The following is a 21,623-nucleotide window of genomic DNA, read 5'->3' as shown; positions in this document are numbered from 1 at the left end:
GGGAGGAGTGCAGAGAGTCTTCTACTGCAATTAAAGTACTTAGGGGCTATTTGTAGATCCTACAACCCCACTTTAAAAAAAAATGCTACTATCCCTTTAATACAAAATCCATCATGGTCTGAATTCAACATCCCCTCCGAGTATTGTTGCTGACTGTGTGTTTCTAATGGCTATTTTCAGCTTGATAATACACCGTGTCAAAAATCATATTCCACTGGTTTCATGAATATGACGATGAGTTCAGCTGAGTGTTCTCCAGTGGCATCGCCAGTAACCAGATCTGAATCTGGTAGAACACATTTGGGATGCAGCACAACATCAGATTAGTGGCATGAAAGTGCAGCTGACAAATCTGCTGAAATGATGCGATGCAGTCATTTCAACATGGAGGAGAATCTCATTGGAATGTTTTTACATCTTGTTGAATCCACGCCACAAAGAACTGGGGCTCGTTTTGAGAGGAAAAGTGGCCCGAGCTACCAATATTACTGTGGTGATCACTGCTATAAGTGCTCAGTGGATGTATGAGCACACCCAGGCACACGTGCATAACTACCTTATACAGTCACATGAGTTAGGAGGAATGCATTTACGTGCGCACTCACACAGACACCATTTGCATGGGAACAGAAAGGTTTGTAAAATAAATTCTGTGTTAAGGCTGCTGGAGTTGAGTTGGGCTGAAGTGACTGACTTCCTCCATGCTTGACTGACCTCTTTTGCTCTGTATGTCATTACTACTTGTCTGGCTGCTTCTTGGGTGACTGAATGATTTATTTCTACACGGTGACAAAGTGAAGTGTCTGCGTCCCTCCCTCCCCTCCACACATCGCGCCTCTCCGACTTCCATTTCCTTCCTGTGCCACATTCACTCGCTGGTTGTTTTCTGTTTCTTTTTGAAGATATTTTTTCTCCCTTAGCCGCAGTGGGCTGATACAGGGGAGAAAAAAAAAAACTGAAGAGGAGAGCAGTGGAAGACATGGAGCCAGCATCCTAAGATAGATTTAAACCAAGAGACGTCTGGCTGAATCTCATTTGCAAGTGTTTAACGTTCCTCCCCTCATTCACACTCAGGGGAGTCCACTGCTACACCCGGATGCGTTATGCCTTTGAGGACTGCCTTCCCTCTGATGCTGTCGACTCAGGTGGAGACTGGCCAACTTCATTTTGGATTGCTTGCAATTTTTAAGTGTGAAGTGGTTTTGCCGGATGTGAAATACACAGCTATCTACAAATGTGAAGTATTTTTGCCTGATTTTGTCTAAACTCTTGATGCAGGCCAGACGAGCAGCAGCCATCTTACATGTTTAGAGCTTAGTGGGAAGATCATAAGGCCTCATTAGCACTTATTTCAAGTGTATCATATCCAGATAAAATAAACACTACAGATGACTTGTAAGAAGTTTGATTGTTCTCTGTCAACAAGATCAAATAGTTGACAGCAATCCACCTTGGATTTCCAGTGTTACATGCCTATCAGGGTCATCTCCCGGGGGTGTCAACACACATTTCCTGGCCAAAAGAACAAAACCAAAAAACAGAGGAAGGATAACTTTAGCACTGCAGCTCCTCACAGCTCTATCTAACAATTTCAAACTATATGACATGTGAACATTTCTTAAATAAGCTATACAGTAAGCAAGACGTGACAGGTTGTCACTCAAACCTCAATCTCTCCCTCACAGATTATCAGTTGTGGTTTCCCTCTGTTTGATGGAGCTAAACCCTCAGACACTGGATGTGTTGCTTCTCTGAGCCCAGAGCAGCTGGAGACCCGAGATCACGGGAGAACTACAGTACAAACCATCATGGTTAACAGCCATGTACAGTATAAAGTGACATTAAAATTTAAACAACAGATGACTTTGCCTGTCTGAGGTTGATTCTCTCTCTCTCTCAAATTTGGGATGAATGTTACGAGAACTATGTTGCCAAAGCATCAAGAATCAATGAAACAAAACAAATACAACTCACAGAATCAAATACAAAAAAAGTTAGTCAGTTTGTGTTCTTGTAAAATATATGTGTTGCATCATAAAATATTGTGGTTTTCCACCTCCATGATTTTTTTTTTTTTTATCCATGACATCCTGTTAGCTTTAGGTCCCTCTCACTGACTGTTGACTTGTTGCTTGTGCCAGCAGGCTAAACTAATGTTGACAAAGTGTTGATTTACAATCATAAGTTTGTCCATTATGTTTTATTTTGAAATTTACTTTTGTGTGTTTGACTTCCTGTGCGAAGCGATATAAACATCTAATAAATGTGGATTGATGCGTGAGGGCTGCGTGATTTGGCAAAAATAGATGCGGCATATTTCTTTCGGACCGCCAGACCGGAGATGGATCGGAGACGCCGTGAAAATGCTCTGATTGCACATCACTCCACAGTGTTTGCAAGGGAGTCGGAACAGAGCGGAGACGGGAGTATATGGAAATTGCCGGCTAGAGTGATTCTGTAAAATGGTCCTTTTAAAGGCAGGGTAAAAGCAGTCAGTGTTTGGGGACATGCTCTCAGATGATCTCTCAGCCTGCCGCTGCTCAGCTCCATCCACATCCATCCTTCCATCCATTTTGTCCACACATGAACGGAGATGAACCTCGGATGGCAACAGGTGGCTAAGTGCATTCATATCTCTAACAGACTCTAACGACACTCCTTTAAAGTGTCTCCATGGTAACAGAGGATGAACTGGCAAAGGGGCTGCAATTGTTCCATTTCTGTTTTTATATCACTTCACTCCTCCCTCCTCTCGTCTCCTTGCCCCCCTCCACACCATGTGTCCCTCCACATGAAGTGCACCACACATCTCACACAGACGTTTCCTCTCACACTGCAGTCAAGTTAGTGCCGCCGACAAGAGAGGCAGCCGAAGCCGGTGGCCGCTCGTACCCGACTGGTCTGAGGTATATTTCCACTGTTTCATAATGACTCACTGTCTTTTCAGCTGCCTGCATACATTTCACCTGGCTCACTCTGGTGCTTTAGGCACTTAAAGGGATAGTTCACCCAAAATTCAAATTTCACTCATTATCTACTCACTCTCATGTCGACTAAGAGCTGTGAGAATTTTCAGAGCCCTCCGTTCCTTCTCTGAGTTACGGGGGGGGGGTTCGCACAGCAGTATTTGTCCATATAATGGTTGTGAATGGATACTTTTCTTCATCCAAAAAGACACACCAAAAAACATCCAAATACCTCCATACTGCTCGTCTGTAATGTCCCTCTTGTATTGAAGCCCCAACATGAGAAATTGTTCTGCCGACACAGTAAGAGCAGTGAACCGAGACACTGGAAGCATCCGCTACAAACAAGCTTAAAATATATACTTATTTAATTTTTTTCGGAACAATTTCTCATGTCGGGGCTTCAATACAAGAGGAACATTACAGACGAGCACTATGGAGGTATTTGGATGTTTTTTGGTGTGTCCTTTTGGATGAGGAAAAGTGGTATCCATTCACAACCATTATATGGACAAATACTGTGCGTGAACCCCCCCGTAACTCAGAGAAGGCACGGAGGACTCTGAAAATTCTCCCAGCTCTTAGTCGACATGAGGGTGAGTAGATAATGAGTGAAGTTTGAATTTTGGGTGAACTATCTCTTTAATGAATTAATGCTAGCTTTGTTCTTGCTTAATGGATTGTGAATAATGGATTGAATGACCACTTAATTGTCTGCCTTTTTGACTGTTAAACTATATAATAACTATGGCTGAAGTGCGAGGATTATAGTCGTTTGCTCCACTTTTACTTCAATTCTCCACCCACGCCAAGCAATATTTGTAATATCCCTCATCACCAGCGGAAGGCAACTAAATGGTCTTCTATGAGACAACCTACTGTACATGCTACGGGAAAGGAGAGGGAGTGATGAAGGCAATTGTTTGTAATCAGCGGAGCTCAGTATTTATAATAAGGGCACCTCATGGTGTTTTTCGTTTAATCTTCTGCAGACAACCATCAGATGTGTTTTAATGAGGACAGCTCACAGTGAGAGATAACTGAAAAACCCGGCTCTCCCCTGGTTTTATCTTAGCTTGGATGCACACCACAAGATCTCATCAAGTTTAGTTCAACTAATTAAACCCAAAGTTACCGTCCTCGCCCAGCCTAAATTTTCCAGATGAGAGAACCGCTGTAAAAAAGCCACAAAGGAAAAATATTATGATGGTTGGATTCAGGAAAAAAATCTCTTTTCCTCCTTTTTTTCCCTTTGAATTTGCATGCACAGAACTGTTTAATTGGGGCTAAATCTTGTCAAAATGTGTGCTGTTAGTGTCCACGTTTGGCACGAAGTGGTAGGGGGGCCACAGCAATCTGAATATATGTCTGGAGGAACAGCATGGAGATCTGTCGAACAAGTGCAACACGCTGATTCATGTCACATCACTGTGTGCACCTCTCTCTATGCACTGTGACTTTACATATTACATGTGACCTCACACCTGCACAGCACGAGATAAACAACCTGAATCATGAATATGAAATGTGCATCCTCTCAGAAGAAGGTTTTTCCATTTCTTTTTGTTGGTTAGAGATATGGCTTATGTGTGACATGATAGCTCGGTGGTTATAAATGAGAGTTTTCACTGGGTGCTGCAGTTTCCTCTTGCTGTCCAAAGACATGCAGATGAAGTGAAGGAAAGTTCCCCTGCCTCTTATCTAAATGCTAGAATATGTTTGAAACCTTCACCACTCCTCACACAGAGTAAAGAAAACAAAAATAAACCATTTTTTCTCCTCACTACTTCTTATGTTCCTTGTGTTCAAATTTTCACTTTACCTCTGCAGGGCTTCCTTTAATCATTTTCATCTGTTTTTAAAAAGGTAAAACATCTGCCTGTTGCTGACGTTCACAGCAGGTCACTGTGTTGAATCTATTTGCACATGCAGATTTGGTGCAGGCAATATGAACTGATTAAAAGCTTTAAATAATGAGCAATATGGCGTTCAAAGAAGATACACTGTAGAAATCAATCTTCCAAAACCTGTTTCATGCTCCGACTTTATCTGATATGGAAGGAAATGTGTTTGAGGACGGATGGGATTGGAAGCGACTGAGGACATCCAAGTGAGGCTTCTACAGTACGTGAGGCTGTGTCTGACCAGAGGAAAAGACATGAGTTGATGTGTTGTTAACTGTTATTTACTTGATGCAATTTCTAAGAAAGTACAAAAAACAACCAAAAAAACATCCTCTGCTTCAGAGGTTGCCTCAGATTGTTTTATGACATCTGTTAAAAAGTGAGCCAAGTGTTTTTAACTCAATGTTGAGAGGAGATGGATGAGTAAGGAAGGAAGAGACGGCGGTGTTTTGGTCTGGTTTTGGCCGTAGTTGCTTTTGACACGACCAGGCCAGTTTCCATTTATTGTTGATGGAGATCACCACAGAGGGGCAAAAAGAGGCCAGAGCTTTGAAAATGATTTGCTGTCCAGTGAAATCTTTGACAAGCTTTTGCAAGAGAGTTTGGGAATGCAGCAACTAGCAGCATGTACAGAGATTTGAAATATGATGTGTTATTTCAATTCACTTGAAAATAGCCACTGGATATGTATTATGCAAAACAAGAAATATAACCAACTGATTAATTCTGATTCGCAGATTGTTATGTAGCTTCTTCACATGTGGGTGTAAAACAGCATCGAGGCACACAATAGTGAGCAGAGCCAACTTATATGAAAGAGATGAGGAGATGAAAGCAAAGAAAAAGACGACAGTGGAAGTTGTCGAAGTTCAGTTGTGAGGATAAATCAGTCCCATCAAAGATAAACAACTCAATCAGCCAATCATAGCGGAGATTAGACCCGGTGGGCAAGATGCATGTGTGCCCTTTCGTTTACGTGAGTGTGTGTTAAGCAGCCATCGTTTTTTTTTTGTTTTTTATCCATCATCGCCACTTCTATCTTCATGTAAAAACACACTATATGTTGTCTGCCATCTGCATATCAATCTCTACACTTCATTTGATTTCACACCATGAAGAAGCTGCTTAATTCTAAGATCTTTGAAGAGGAGTCTCTCATTTTTTTTAGGTTTTATTTAATTGGTTTGTTAAAATAAGTTGTCAAGTTGGATTCAAACTTTTTTTTCCCCTTACAAGATCTGGCCTGATTTCTTTTTTTCCTTTTTTTTTCTACTGCAGTTTATACTCCACTCAGATGCAAAACTGGCTGGATCTGCAGTTAAAAAACAAAAACAAAACTTGAATACAGATTTTGGAACAAAGGGTTTCTGTTGGTTTTGAAATATGCTGAGATGCTTCTCTAAAAACAAAACAATACTATAAATTCCAGTTCCAACACAACAATCCCTCAGTATATGACCTTTGTTTAAACTGCAGATTATTGCTGATGTTGAGGTGCTCCTTCAAATGCATGCCAATAATGCAGTCTAAAAAAGAATGGAGCTACTGCTACAGGGCTTAAAAATAATATTTTTTCCCCTATATTGTATAAAAATAAATTAAAAGAAGTGATTTATAAATGCAGGACGTTCCAGGGCTTTTGGTTTTTAACTCATTCAGGGTTTTGTAATCCTGCGTATCACATCATATTATACTGTACAACCATATTGGAAACACAAACCCCTTCACACTAATGAGAATTGAAATGAAATCAGCTTTCATGTTTGTTACGTGATTTATTTTTGTTCTTTTCATTTTCCATACAGTTTAGAAAAACAGATGAATAACTAAGAGAATTAAGTGTCTCTCTGAGATTGCATCTTTTCCTTCTAAAACAGATCCGAGATTTCCAAAGTTGCATTTTGCTGATTGTGTAGTGAACAGACGCAGACGGAGGTTCTTCCACTCCCACTCACATGAGCTCTTGTGTGCCGGCGTAGCAAAGGGGCCGCCCCAAAGGATAAAGTAAGTTAGAAAGGATTTAGAAATGCTTAATTAGTAATCAAAATCTTATAATTTGACTATTCTCAACACAAACAAACAGATTCTCATTGTTGACTTCTTGCTCTATGCAGACAAACAGGAGCAAAAAAAAAAACAACCTACCCTCCCTCTTATTTACTTACTTTAATTTACTCAATTGACTCAGGTGTGTTTCAGTCACCACTTGTTTTAGTTGCTGTTCTCGTCCTGTAATATCTCTTGTAGCATTGTAGCATCTTTCTTACATGTAAGTGATATCATGTGCAGAGTTTAGCCACACTCATGTCTGATCATCAGTCTTGCTTCAATAACCACTGTACAATATATGTCTTAAAAGACAAAATTCAATGATTACATGGGTCGCAATTTAGCGCACCCTGTACAGGCATAAGCTGTTTAATGCAGAAGTAAGCAGAATATTTGTGTTAATATGTCTTAAATAGTTATATCTTCCGACAGCAATCACTTACATAGAGTGTTTGGTCTGAAACACGGGTCTGTCAGTCACTCTGCTCTGCTGTAAGCCGAGAAGAAAACTTTCCTTGTATCCTACAACCTTTATCCAATGAGGAGAGAGAACGGCATAAAGGGGCGGTCCTCTCTGTGTGTGCAGCCAAGGGATGTAAGTGAATGTGGTGACGTAGGGACGAGGGCGGGGACTGCTAACTCCATCGGCTAACAGAAAGTTAGCCAAAACCACCGGATCGCTTACTTCTGCTTTAATGTGAATGTGTGCGTATCACGGACAACTGCATTTACCAAGCTGCATCAACAGCACCTTTGATGAGGAGCACCCTTCCTCCTCAGTTCCATGAGCAGTGTCCTTTAGCGACCGCTGATTAGTTTGTATCGGCCTTGATTTTTGGCACTTTTCTCTCTCTGTCTTTTGCTTTCAAAATTGTCCTCGGCAGGTGGAGCAAACTGGATAAAATGAAGACTTGAATGTCTGAGTTTAAAAGCTACAAGATTTATCCACTGGTTTGACTTGTGATCCTGCTGTGATCTTTTACGTTTCAGACAGCTTTCTACCATCTCGCAGTACGCTCAGAGTCTGAATATAACTGACGCACATACAGTAATATCCACTTCACATATCTGTTGAATTTCTCTCATCCAAGAAAAGGTACATTTTCTGCACAATTTCTACTCTTGTTGCAAGCCATTTCACTCCTCAATAATGTTCTTAGCAACACAATCAGCCACTCTTGTCAACTATATTTTTATCCTGCAATACTAAGTAGTATAGGCTAAGACTTAGCTCACTCACCAAGCAATACAAGAAGGGATCATATCGCTAGAGTATAGAGTGAGTACAGCAGTATTGGCGTTTATGACTGAATATCACTTTGTCATACATATTCTTACCTTTTTTAAACATCAACTAAAATAAGGTAGGGCTGTGTACAATGAACTTTAGGTTGACTGAGCTGATTTAGCTCTGTGGTGATGGTGCTCTGATAAATGAGTTATTGTGTGTATTTGGTTCGCAGCTGCCTTTGGAGCCTAAAGAGACATCAGCCATATCGGTGAAATTTTCCACCTGCTCTGCTCTGAGCATCTGCTGCTGCTGTGTACTGTAGATCAGCTCACTCTCTGGTGGCAGAAGCAGCTTGTCTCATGTCCTTCGATCTCTTTTTTCCCACGCACTCATCATCCCCTTATTGTTTGCTATTGAGTCGCTGCGGAGAAGAATGGTCTCTAAACAACTTCACTGTATTGGAGATGGCAATAGGCTATGCAGTGCAACATTTCTTTTTGATTTCTTTTTTCTTTATCAAGTGCTCCTTTTATTTCAAGAGAACAGTCCGAGGAGAAGTTGTTTTCCTTGTCCACTTAAATAATCTCTTTCTGCTGCATTCAATTTAAGAAAAATCTAAAGATTAGTTGAGAAGTGGGGACAAAGATTTGTGGGACGGTTAAGTAGTTGTCAGCAATATAGAGGTGGAGTGTTGTGGTACACAGAAAAAGAGAGAATAACATAGTTTCCAAGAGATCACAGAGAAAAACTCATGTCATCCAAACTTGATTTCAAGGACACTGATATGAGAAAACGTTATTTTGTGATTAAATAACTCCTTGCACACAGAGCACCAAGTCTTTACAAACAAGTGAAAGATCGGTGTGACAGCTGAGTAAATGGAGCAATACAATACACTCAGATGCTATTTCAAAAAGCTCACAATGCAAGGATGAGGGAACCAATGGAATTAAATGTTAAAATTTTTAGCTCAGAACTAAGCAGGAAATAAATAAAGGGAAAAGGGCTTGAGAATGATATTTTTTTTGTTTCTTTTTTCGTTTTGACAAGAAAAGCATTACGACAAGTGAAATGTGATTCAAGACGAAAATCAATCGATCAATCAAGACTTTGTCATTTTGTAAGTGTTACGAACAAAATGAAAAACCATTTCTCTGACATTAAAAAGGAAAACACAGACATCTGTCTATCATAAATAAATACTCTGAATAAATAATAAATACTCTAAAATATTCTAAAAGACACAATTAAAAGTGTAGCAAAATATTGCTATGTTGCAAGCACTTGAGAGGCAAATAATAGAGAAATAATGAATAAAGTGAATCTTGAGTCTTGAATCTGGTTCTGTTGAAAACCATGGTGAACACATTGTCACCTGTCACGCAATTAAAAGAACCAAAAAAAAGAAAGAAGAAAAAAAAAAGCATGAATACGAGTGAAGTTGCTGTTCAAGTTATTTGATAAAATACACTGATCTACCCTCTTCATTGGTTGTCCTGGTAACACTTGACATTTATAGTGAATACAAAAATGGCAAAGAGATTAATATAATGACTCACCTCCATTACCTGACTGAACCAACACATATTTAAAAGTATTTTAAGCAGTTTTGTAAGTCATTGGCTTCACACATGAGACACCAATTTGTTAGGCTGCTGGTTTTCATCAATTCATTATTAATAATAATACTAATAATAATATCAATGATAACTAATTTACAGTAACTGAAATTACCATAGCAATAAACCAAAGTTTAAGGATTAAAATTGTACTGAGGAGAGGTTGGCAGTATTCCCACTTATGAAACACATTAATGTTCTCCCCATTGACTAATCAACTAAATGCAGCAGATTCACATTAAAATGATCAATCATCATTACAACCTTACTCATGAAATTTGTTCCATCGTTCTCTGACTGAATTTACTGGGCAAAGGACACGTACAGTACATACGATGAGAATAATCAGTCATAGTGAACACCAGATCATAACATATTCATAACATATCTTGTGTTAATGCTTTTGCCTCATGACAGTGAAGCAGTGTTAATCAAGATGGACATTCAAGCTTTGAAAATGTTGATTCCTTTGTTTAAATCCTAACGAGGGAAATTTGAGAATAACAACACAAAAATTGTGTGATTATAATTCAGTGTTTTCTAATTAAAAAAAACAAAAAACATTAGACATCTTCACACTTTAGATGCCAACTTGTGCCTCCCACCCTCCACTTGCTGTATTTACAGAAGGGGAACAAGCTTGATAGGGTAAAGGTTGATGCCAAGTCAGTGTCAGTGGTCATACTGTACATCATAATACAGTAAGTAGAAAGAAAATTACACCATTGACAAGTCAAAGCTGGAGTGCAAATATTGTTAATATGAAGATATTCTCTCCAGGGCTGAGTGTTGTGGGCTTTTGAGAAATATCGATCTACCTATTAGATTGTCACGCTCTGTGCATTTCAGTAAAATGGCTCATTAGATCACTGCAGTACCTGCCAAGCCTCAACTGCTCTACTTAACACTAGCTATCACAGATCAGCTTCATATCTGCACCACCAGGTACAAAGAATACATTTGCTGCATTGTAAATATTGAAAATGACACTTATGTTAACATCAGTGACATTCAGGTGGAAACCAGTGTTTCTCCAACAAAGATTAACAAAGATTTAAGGTTTTGCTCTAAGTTAAATGTTGATGTTTTATTCTTAATGTTCCAGAAGTTACAGTATATCTAACATGACAGGTACTGTTGATACATACTGACTGTCTTCCTATAGGCAAACACCCACTTCATGCCTCATGCTGTTGTACATGAACTCGCTGATCACTTTGCTCTTCTCCCTGCACTTCAAAACACAACAGATTGGGCTATGAGTTCATGATCGACCCATGCTGTGTAAATATTGCCCTGTCAGTTCATTATGCAGCTGCTGTTGTTTCAAACGGCAGCACAATCTTCTTTTTTACACAACAGATGAAACGCAGAGAAGATGAAAGAGGAAATGAAATGACGGAGGAGGAGTGGACGGAAGGAGAGGAATACGGGCGAAAGCGGAGGGCAGGGACGATGGTAATCAGATGTCAAAGCTGCCTTATCTGGCTGCACAGCTAAACACACGCACACACACACACATGGATGTATAGCAGTGATGCAGTGCATAGCTCAGGATTTGTCCTTTTGTTCAACCTCTGTCTCTTTCACATCTTTATCTCTAATTTTTGTCCATGTTTCTATGTATATCCTCTGCCTCCCTATAAGTCTGTGCTCTTTATCTGTATGCCTGCATCAATGTATCTCACCTCTTATCCTTAATCTATGTGTCCTGTTAACTGTAAATTTAGGACAAGCCGTGGGGGGTGCAAAATCTCTTCTCCCCCCCTCCCCATCCTTCTTCTTCTTAAGCTTTACTTTCCAACACATCACACTCACTTCCTCTTCCAATACATTCGGGATTTCTGTGTCTTTTCTATATCTCAGGCTGGGATGGGAAGTCGAGGACAGGCCTTCCGACGAGCCGTCAAGTCGCTATCAGAAGCTGCAGAGTGAAGCAGCAACTGGATTTGGCTGAAGAGGAAGGATCCCAACTGGACTGCAAAATGATGAAAAAGAGGGATAACAGCATAGGGGAGCAGACCTGGGATGCCAGGGGTCACTGCTGAGCCCTCTGGAGGTGTTGTGGGCCTATCAACTAAACACCAATGAAGGAGGGTGATGACCCGGATGAAGTCTTTTCCCCACCCACTCGATATCAAAAAAAGTGCAGATTAATCCTGGGATTGTAATATCAAGTCCTATGAGCCTCAATCCTTCCACCTCAGTGCCAGTTTCATCATCCCTCTTCTTCTGTCCTCTCACCACACGCTTGCCTCAGTTTCTCATTCCGTCACCAAAGAGACAGTTGTTTGTGTGTGTGTGTGTGTGTTTTTTTAAACTGCTTTAACAGGGCAGTGTGTTTCCTTTGATAGTCTTATGGCTGGACCACATCCCAGTTCTCTCCTCACATGGCTTAACACAGAGACATTAAGAAAAATAAAAATAAAAAAAAACTTCTCCTCTGCTCTGACTCACTATCCATCATCCTAATCTTTGCCTCCTCTGCTTCTTCTCTTCTCTACCATCTGCAGGTGGCTTCAAAAACAATGTGGTCAAGAGCAGAAGAGCAATCAGGAAGGGGTGGATAGGCAAAGAGATTTTTAAAAAAGCATGCACAACAATTTTAAGCTAAAGAAAATTTTGCCAACCTATGCAGTTTTAAGTAGATCCTAGCCTTCCAGGGGTCTCATTTATAACCGTTGCGTATGCACAAAACCGAGCCCAAAGTGGCGTACGCGACTTTCCACGCCAAGGTTGTGATCTATAAAAAACAAACTTGACGGGAGAATGTGCGCAGCCCTAAGCAAACTCTGACACATGCGTAAGCATGGTTTGGAGGAAAAGGGGAATTGGCGACACAGACGGTGTGGTGGTGAACTGAAGTCAGACTCAGGAAATGTAGAGTGAGAAGAACGATTATGTTTTTATTATCGGCCGTCACCACATTTAATTTCAACCTGTATGCGTTAGATCCATGTTGCCACGGTGATTTAATTCAACAGCGTTATTTTGCATCGGACTGGTGTTTCAGAAACATCTTCTTAGAATTTAACTGAAAATTCAAAATCAAAATTCCTTCTCTATATTTAATCACCACCATCTCTCCGTCATATTGTCCACTCCCAGAACGCAGGAGGAGGAGAGGACGGCGCGGCTGCATGGAATAAAGCGTCCGGTCCTGTCATGGGTCAATTAAATGTCAAAGACTGGTAAAAAGCCAGTAATCACAATTGTTACACTCTGTTTTCTTGTTATCAGTCCTACTTAATGCTGTTCACCACAAAAACTGAGAGAAAACCAGCATAAAGAAAAGTGTCATATTTGTTAATTCTTCAGAATATATTTCAGGATGGAGGATACCACTAACTGACTCAACACATTTTATCAGTATAATTACTGTAAATATAAAAATACAGCGGTGTCCCGTGCGTAATGCTGCACCACGGCACTGCTGGCTGAGAAAAAGGAGGGAGAGAGTCTTAAGGGACCAACGACTGCCTGCCTGGCCCATGATGGTGACTGGTTAATAACTTGTTTCAGATTCACTAGAACTGTTGTCATTGTTGTAACTATGTGCCGAACCGGGTCCAGCATTTGAGAAGGCAGCGCACCAATTGACCATTGACCATCTACGGTTAAGACAGGGCGTGTACAGGGCGGAATGTGAAGCGGATTCAGTTGCGCACACTTGTAGGAAGTCTGTGATTTATAAAGGGAAGTTTGCTTGCAAGTGTGCGTACGCAGGGTTTTATAAGTCTGAATATTTTTTGGCGCACGCAAAACTTGGCTTTTGGGCATATGTACACTTTTAGTAACGATGCTACATGCAGTTTTATTAATGAGACCCCAGATCTTTATATATGGATGGCTAGTGCTTAGCTAGCATGACCAAAAGAGTATCAAGAGCCACATTTATGGGAAACAGGGTTGGAATAAGGCAGATCATCTTTTCATGACTCATGGTAGGTAAGACACAAGAGGCAGAAGTGGGAGTCACCGTGTGGAGTGGTATACTTACAGATCGATAATCGCAGCATGTGTATGTGAACAGTGTATGCCAGATATACTGTAGCACCTTCAGCAGGATGTGTGTTAGTATCAGAGAGAGAGGGTTTGCGTGTGAACACATGCAGCGATGTGGTGAGTGATCCGGTGAGTGATGAAGCACACGACTCTGATCTCAGGCGAACACAGTTCAGTTGCAGGATAGATGGATACCAAGCATAGCTAATCACACACAGTCACACATACAGCCTCACATGAGCAGGCAGACATGCACATACTCCAATAAACAAACACATGCATACTGCTGAAAATTAACCTACCATAGTATCAATAATATTTCTGCTATACCAAATAAAATCAAATGATCCATACTTGACAAACTGTTAAGAATGTACCATTTTATTTTCTACCATTGTTTAAAAGTATAATATACATTTTGAGTCGGTAAGCAGGTCAAACAACACAACATTTATGATGAAGCCACTTGGATAAGGGGCGAAACATCTTCAAAGACATAACTAAGCCCAGCTGACTTGATTCAATTGCCTAGAGAGACAAAACATGTCACTTTCTGATTGTTCAACTCGCCGACTCAGGGCTGCCCCTGCCCAAATTGGGGCCTTAAGCAGAATTTTATTTGGAGGCCCTCCCCTGGCTGACCTCACCCAATTCCAAATGTATAATAGTTACAAAATGACTGTATAATGATATGCCATTTAAGTTGACATCTCCAGTCCACATCTAGACAGTCCAATCAGACAACTCTGGAATGAGAAGAAATCATTTATGAGCGTAAGCATAGCAAGCTGAAGCACAGCATGGATAGCATATCTTTGAGCATGGCTGTAGCAGGTTTGGCGTCAGGCAAAACCTTATGGGCAGCACGGCAGCAGCAGAGTAGCAGCAGAAGCATAGCCAGGGATGAGCAGGTAAACTAGGGGGATTTAAATAACCTGCCCTATTTGGACGAGGAGAGCATGTGGCTGATCAGCTGACCAGGATGGGTGCAGCCTGAACTGGCTTCGCATCATAATTATCCTCTCTTCTGTCTCATGAGTAGCAGCTGAGGTGTTTTTTGTTGTTTTTTTAAGTATATTTTTGGCGGACAGGACAGTCGAGAGAGAGACAGGAAATGGGAGGCAGAGAGGGGGGGAATGACACGCAGGACAGGGCCGCTAGGCGCGGGATTCAAACCGGGGCCGCCTGCAGTGAGGACTATATAGCCTCAACACATGGGGCGGGTGCTCCAATCAATTAATTCATTTGTAAATTATCCTCCCACGTCTGTGTTTCTTGCGGTGCCTCGCACGGGATAAGTGAAGTCTGTATTTTACTCAAATTTACTGACATTAAGGCTCAGACTTAAACACTGCACACATCCTAACATCCGCTGCTGTCACATGTATGTGCAAGTTTTCTGGGGGAAACCCTGAAGTGGACAGATTTAGTCTAGTTGATGAACAGGAAATACTGTGATGGACTTGATGTGATGGAATGAAAGCATCTCTGCAGATCCTCATTTATGTCGTGACACATGGCAGTGCTGTGTGACGTGTAATATGCAGCAAAGAATGCTGTGACCTTCTGAGGCTGTCTTATCCAAACACCTGATGCACACTCTGCTTATGCGTAACAGTCACAGTGCATGCACATTGTGCGCCCAGCTGTGTGGGTGCATATTACTATCTTGGTTTGCCTAATAAAATAGTGTGTCATTGACTTTTAGAACAGGGTTTTCACAGCGCACAGCTGTTTCGTTTTGACACTAGCAGAGACACTTGTGCTGAGCTTTGTGTGAGGTGGACAGGGAACATAGTTTTTGGTGTACCATGCTTTCCCCTGTGCATAGCCAGACCTTGCATTTTGAAACACATGTTTGGTTTTAGGTCAAAAAGTTTCAAAGACTTTTCTAAAGCTGGACATTTGAGAAAGAAGTGGAGGGAGAGATCAACACTGAATGAAAATGAGGACCCAGTTACTCTCTCTGTCTCAGTGTGCAGCTCGGGAGCTGTGGTGTTCTCTTGTATTCGTCTTCAGTCCATGCTCACAACATAGATAGGATCATCTTATCATCACTAATTAGAAAGTCAGAGACAGCAGTGTGACAAAAACTAAAGATTAGCTAAAGCCTTCATTTGAATGTGAATTTAAGATGGTGACGCCTGTTGCAGCAGCTCCGGTTAATATTGTCGTATTTTGTAATTTATTACATTTAAACACAATTTGCTTGACTTTTTTTAATATTTGTGACAAAAGAAAACACTTTTTCTTACCATTTGTTGTGGCAGCTAGCCATGCCAAGAGGAGTGGGGGTATTGTTTATCTTTGTGATTGATTCCCTCTCTCTAAACCCAGTCTGCTCAGAGTGAGAAGGGCAGTGGTAGATAAGTAGAAAGGAGAGGGGACTGCAGTGCTTGTGAACAACAGGGTATATCAGACAGCCTAGACATTAAAGTGTTAGCTCTGACTCTGCATCTGCATGTTACTATTTACATCCCTCTTCATCAGCTGCTGGTGGCAAACATGATGTTATCAACTCAACTACCTCTTGATAACAATATATACATGATTTCATTCCAGGATACTTTATTTTCACCTATACACTGAGGTGGACACAGGAGGCTGATGAGTCTCTGCAGGGATTTTTAGAAGGCCTGTTTTAAGTTTTAAAGCAGGGACAACATCAACCCCCACCAGAACAACAAAGCCTGTATCACCAGCGACCTGAAGGAGCTGCTGAACAGGAAGGAGAGCAGGGACACAACCAGACCTATTCGTGCTCAGGCAAATAAGAGCAAAAATGCTCAAAGGAGGAAGATCAAAAAACACATTGACAGATGTCTAATGTAAGATCAGAGATGACAGGTTTCAAAGCTGAAGGAAACCTGAATATCATTGGAGGTGGAGAAAGAGGGAGACAAATATTGTTGCTCCACCTTTACAACAGATTGGAAATGCAACACAGAGGCTGTTTACAGAGAACTCTGCATGTTGAGTAATCTAAGGACCTTTAATCTGTGCAGTAAGATGCTACAGATCTTTTACCTGCCTGTTGTGGCCATCTGTTCTGTTCTCCAGTGACACCAACAAACTGAGCAGGAAGACTAGCTCTGAGCTCAGGAGTCCTCCAGGGCTCCTGGGGCTGGTTGTGGAGAAGCAGTTTGTGCTGCTACACTGTTGAACTGTTGGACACAGTGGAGAACACTGTACTTCCCCGCTGGTCAAACAACAGGATAAAGACTTCTTCAGCTGTTGTGACAAGGAACACCACATTTATTAATTTCCTCCGTATTGGGAGCAAGAACACTTTGCTGATTTCTCACACAAACTCTTTATGTATAACACTATGGATGGGTATTGACTGGATTTTTTCGATACCGGTATCGATACCGATTCTGCTTATCAGTATGGTACTTATTAACACTCTTATTGAAACTACTCATTGCATTGTCATTTAATATAGTTATGTTAACCTACATTTTAGACCCATGATTGGCAAAGTGTGGTGGGGAATAGAGAGATGATAGGTGTAGCGGAACAAGCTGGTACAGCCCACTGTGGCTGGCTGTGGTCTAGTGAATGGTCATGTATACATTTTGTGGTTTTCACAAATCTGTTTTCCCTCCCTATAGTTTTTGTATTCAAATAACATTCATTTAATGTGGATTGAGAGTAAGTGAGAGAGAGAAACACCAGGCACACACCCGATTTCATGTTTGCCTACCTGAAAAAATTTAAACAAGTTGGTTAGAAATGAAGAGGAAAAACATAAAGAATATACATGTCTGAGAGACTTTGGCCTGTCTTCACAACATGAGCGAGGGAGGATTGGACAGTGGCACAGGTTTAGCGATGAGGAAACTGTCATTCAGCTGCACATCTGTCAGCAGATCTGTTCCATGCAGAAACTTTGTAAGAACAGACTAAATGTTGTTGAACAGTGACATGTTGGCTACTATGGATCACATCTTATCTTTCAAGGTTTGTGCATCTAATCATATACTGTATATCCACCAACTTGCACTGATATTGTATTATAGGAGGCTATATTACATATACTGCAACCATTGTGCAATGTTTCAGCACATAGCTATGGGTCTATCTTTGGTCTTCTCATTTCTATTTAGTCCATTTAGTTATATAGTTTACAGCATCTGTTATTTACACTCTTTGTTTTTGTCAAATTTTGTAACACTGCTATTTCCCATTAATTGGCATTGATGAAGTATGTTCTCTATCTAAACATCTATCTGTCAAATTCAATAATACAGCTGGGCAATTAGCTGGCAGTTTGCCACTTCAGTAAGACTCAGCTTTTACATATTATCACCACATGATTGAATTCACTTAGAACATAACACGCCTCTTAATTTACGATGCAGTCTAATGGTTTGCTGCCTGTCAGCCACTTTTAAAAGGTTCCTAAAGTCAGGATTGACACAGGTACAAAAGATTTAGACCGGTATGATGGAGAAACCATGACATTATCTAAATGTCAAGACTCAGGTTTGAAGATATGACTTTATCCCAAAACCCAGTAAAATAGACCCGATATGACTACAAGAGAATCTGGAGCAGTCATAATGATTTTCTTGTATCATATCATCCACCAGACAGTCTCAAAGGTGCATGTTAAGCCATTTCACACAATGGGCTATCAGGATGTGATAGTTTTGCTATCGTCCCGATGAATCAGAGAGTGATGTTAAAAATGTAAAAATGTATTGTCCCCAAGTCACTTCGGAGAATGTTAGATTTATTACCTTGTTTGATCTATTTGTTCATTATAGACATTTCTGCTGCATAGCGACTACATACAGTACACTGTGATGGATCTCTGATTACCTGCAGCATACTCATTTGGCTTTGAAGACATAACTTCATTTTCATTGATCACTTTACTTTTATTACTATATTGTGCCTCCTGAATGCATTGATTTGAACACAGGCCTACAGTAATTACTCTTGCTAAGGAAAACAGTTTAAATGCAAACCACTTGGGAGTCAACTGATGAAAGTTACTACGAATCAATTTTGGATTTCACAACAAACGCCATTCCTCAGCTTAATACATGGTGGCATGATGTATTAGTGAAAATTGCATACGTCAAGAAAGCTTGTTTAATACCACCCTGGCAGACAGGCCTGGACTGTGGTTCCAAAACCAAGGAAATCCATGGATTTAAGATACATATTTGGCAAACCAGGGATGAATAGTGTAATTAAAGGGATGATTTTATAGTGTTGGGATCTCAAGCCATGTGTTCTGAAAAGAACAACAGAAGGGCCGATGTGTAACGTGTCCCTCTAAAAGCCTGAGACAGAGTTAGTTGACCATTTGAAAAACAGCACCATGACCCCCACAATTCATACCTAGGTGTGAATCTGAGTTTTAATGTAAATTGTGCAACAGAGTCGAGAGCTGTGACACTGTGTCCGAGGCTCTGATCGCAGGTTTGGTTTTCAGCAGAAGTGTGGAAGGCAGAGAGCCTTCACTCTCCCACAAGTCATTTATCTAAGATCACAATTAGTCCCAAGCTGTTTAATGACAGTAAAAATGTAGGCAAATATCCTGCATAGTTATTCTGCTCTGTGCTACTCTGATCAGAGCAGCGTCCCTAGCAATGTTCTGTTTTGCTTAGCAATGGTCTGTTATACAGAAATAAAAGACCATACAATGTGGAATCAGAGTGTAATTCATTAGAGTGTAATCAAAATGCAGCATTCAAAAGAGCTGTGTCATAGAAAAATGTTAATCCACTCTTTTTGTGAGACTTATCACAGCCCACGAGGCGACAGATAGACGTCTTGTTGTAAGTCTGTACTCAAGATGGCGCTGCGACCACTGTATGATGTCACATGATATATATGAATAGATTTACAAGATATTCTTAACAACAAAATGAATTCAGAATATACACAGCAGCGCAGGATATTGTATTTATCATTGACAAAAATCAATAATTTTACTCCCATAATAGATTCCATCAAATGCATCAGCAAGAACATTGTATCAACCAATTTAAAGGTACAATATGTAAGAATGTGGCCAAAATTGTTGCTGCAGTCAAATTCAAAACACAGCAGTGCGTTGTCCCCCCTCCCCTACCCACCATACTCGCGCTAACCTCCGCTCTGCTCACTCACAGTCAGTCTCAAAGTCTCAAAGCTATAGTAAAAAGCTAAATATTCATCAACAACCCCACTGTTTTATTGCTCTGACTCACAGTACGAGCGGAGTTCACGTCACCCAGGTGATCTGCAAGTTAACGTTAACAGTTACATTACCGCTCCGACGCTGTGTGTGCAGCGCTGACACACAATAGATAATAGAACACAATCTTTTTTTTTTTTCAGGATCTCGTTTCATCTCCCAGCCGTTGCAGTTCAGTGGAAGCTAACTGGCAACCCGGAGGCCAGTGTTGCCAACTTGGCGACTTTCTCGCTAAATCTGGCGACTTTCCAAACCCTCTTGGTGACTTTTCTTTGTCAAAAGCGACTAGCGACAAATCTAGCGACTTTTTTAAGTGATATTACAAACGTTTCTGGACCTGAAATCACGTTATCACAGCTGTTTTCAACAAGCAGCGGCGCTGCCGCGAGCACTCACGGGTAGTCAGCCGACACAGTAGTGTCACTGCTCCACGCCATATAAAGTTGACATATAAAAAGCGCCGCTGCCGCCGCCAGCACCCCCCCGCCCCTTCCACCCACCCCAGGTAATGACGTCATTTAGTGACTTCTACGTCAGCCAATAGCGACTTTGCTTTGCTGGGTGACGACACATGCCAACCATAGAAATTCAAAACATTAACATGATTTGCGGCCTGCAAAAAAAAAAAAAAAATTATGCAAATATCTTGGCTGTAGGATTGTTGTTGGTGAGTTCTGTATGTTATATGAACATTATTCCTGAGTCTCTGTGACATAGGATGATTTTACAGCCAGTTGCTTTAGATTTCTTACATATTGTACCTTTAAAACAATAAATGTTTATCTGCATTACCCCTAACTGCCACATAAATAGAAGGGAATTAAAATCACGAGAAAAACACAGCAGTTATCTCACTAGCAGTGTCACTAGTGAGTAGTTTGCTAACAGAGAGAGCTGAAACTCAACCGTTGGCAACACTTGATCCAGCAACATAAGGTCAGTGACTGAATCTGTTTATTTGAGTGCTGCAGAGCAGAACTGAGTTTGCACGTGTGTATCCACTTCTTCATGGTGAGGTGAACATTTTCCGTACATTACTTGAATAATAATAAACTCTGCTCATTTCTCTTCTTGTCTAAGCTGAATAAGCCTGACAGCCTGTAATGTATGGAGGCTATACCTAGCTATATTTAAGAAGGCCACTATGGACCTCTAGTGCACTCATATACAAAGTAGTGTGGTTCAGTAACCTTAAATGTATTTATTTATTTATTTAAGGCGGACAATGCACATTAGTGAACATAATAAAATGTAAAGGTGCCAGTGTTAGCCAACGGCTAGTTTCTGACTGTAGTCCTCCTGGCAAGGTGTTAAAAGCCATTAAAATCAACACAAGGACATAACAACAGAATTCATAAAACAGGAAAAACACATACAACAAACACATGTATCCAACAGAGACCAACAGACATAAAAACTACAAAGAAAGACAATTAACATGACACTATTATAAAACAAAAACAGAAACAAGGAGTGTAGTGCAATTTAATAGATTTAGGTGAGATGGACTATTTATGATGGATGAAGATACAACAATGCAAGACCAAAACAGGGTTTCTTAATGGAGTTGTGCTAGGATGGGTTGAGAACACAACAATACCAAATATAATACAGTGTAATAAAGTGCTACAGTGCGCAAAAAGAAAAAAAAAC

The sequence above is a fragment of the Trachurus japonicus genome, chromosome 13 (genome assembly GCF_045865225.1).
Source record: "Trachurus japonicus isolate A0001 chromosome 13, Traja_1.0".
NCBI classification, from domain to species: Eukaryota; Metazoa; Chordata; class Actinopteri; order Carangiformes; family Carangidae; genus Trachurus; species Trachurus japonicus.
This window is presented reverse-complemented; position numbering follows the sequence as displayed.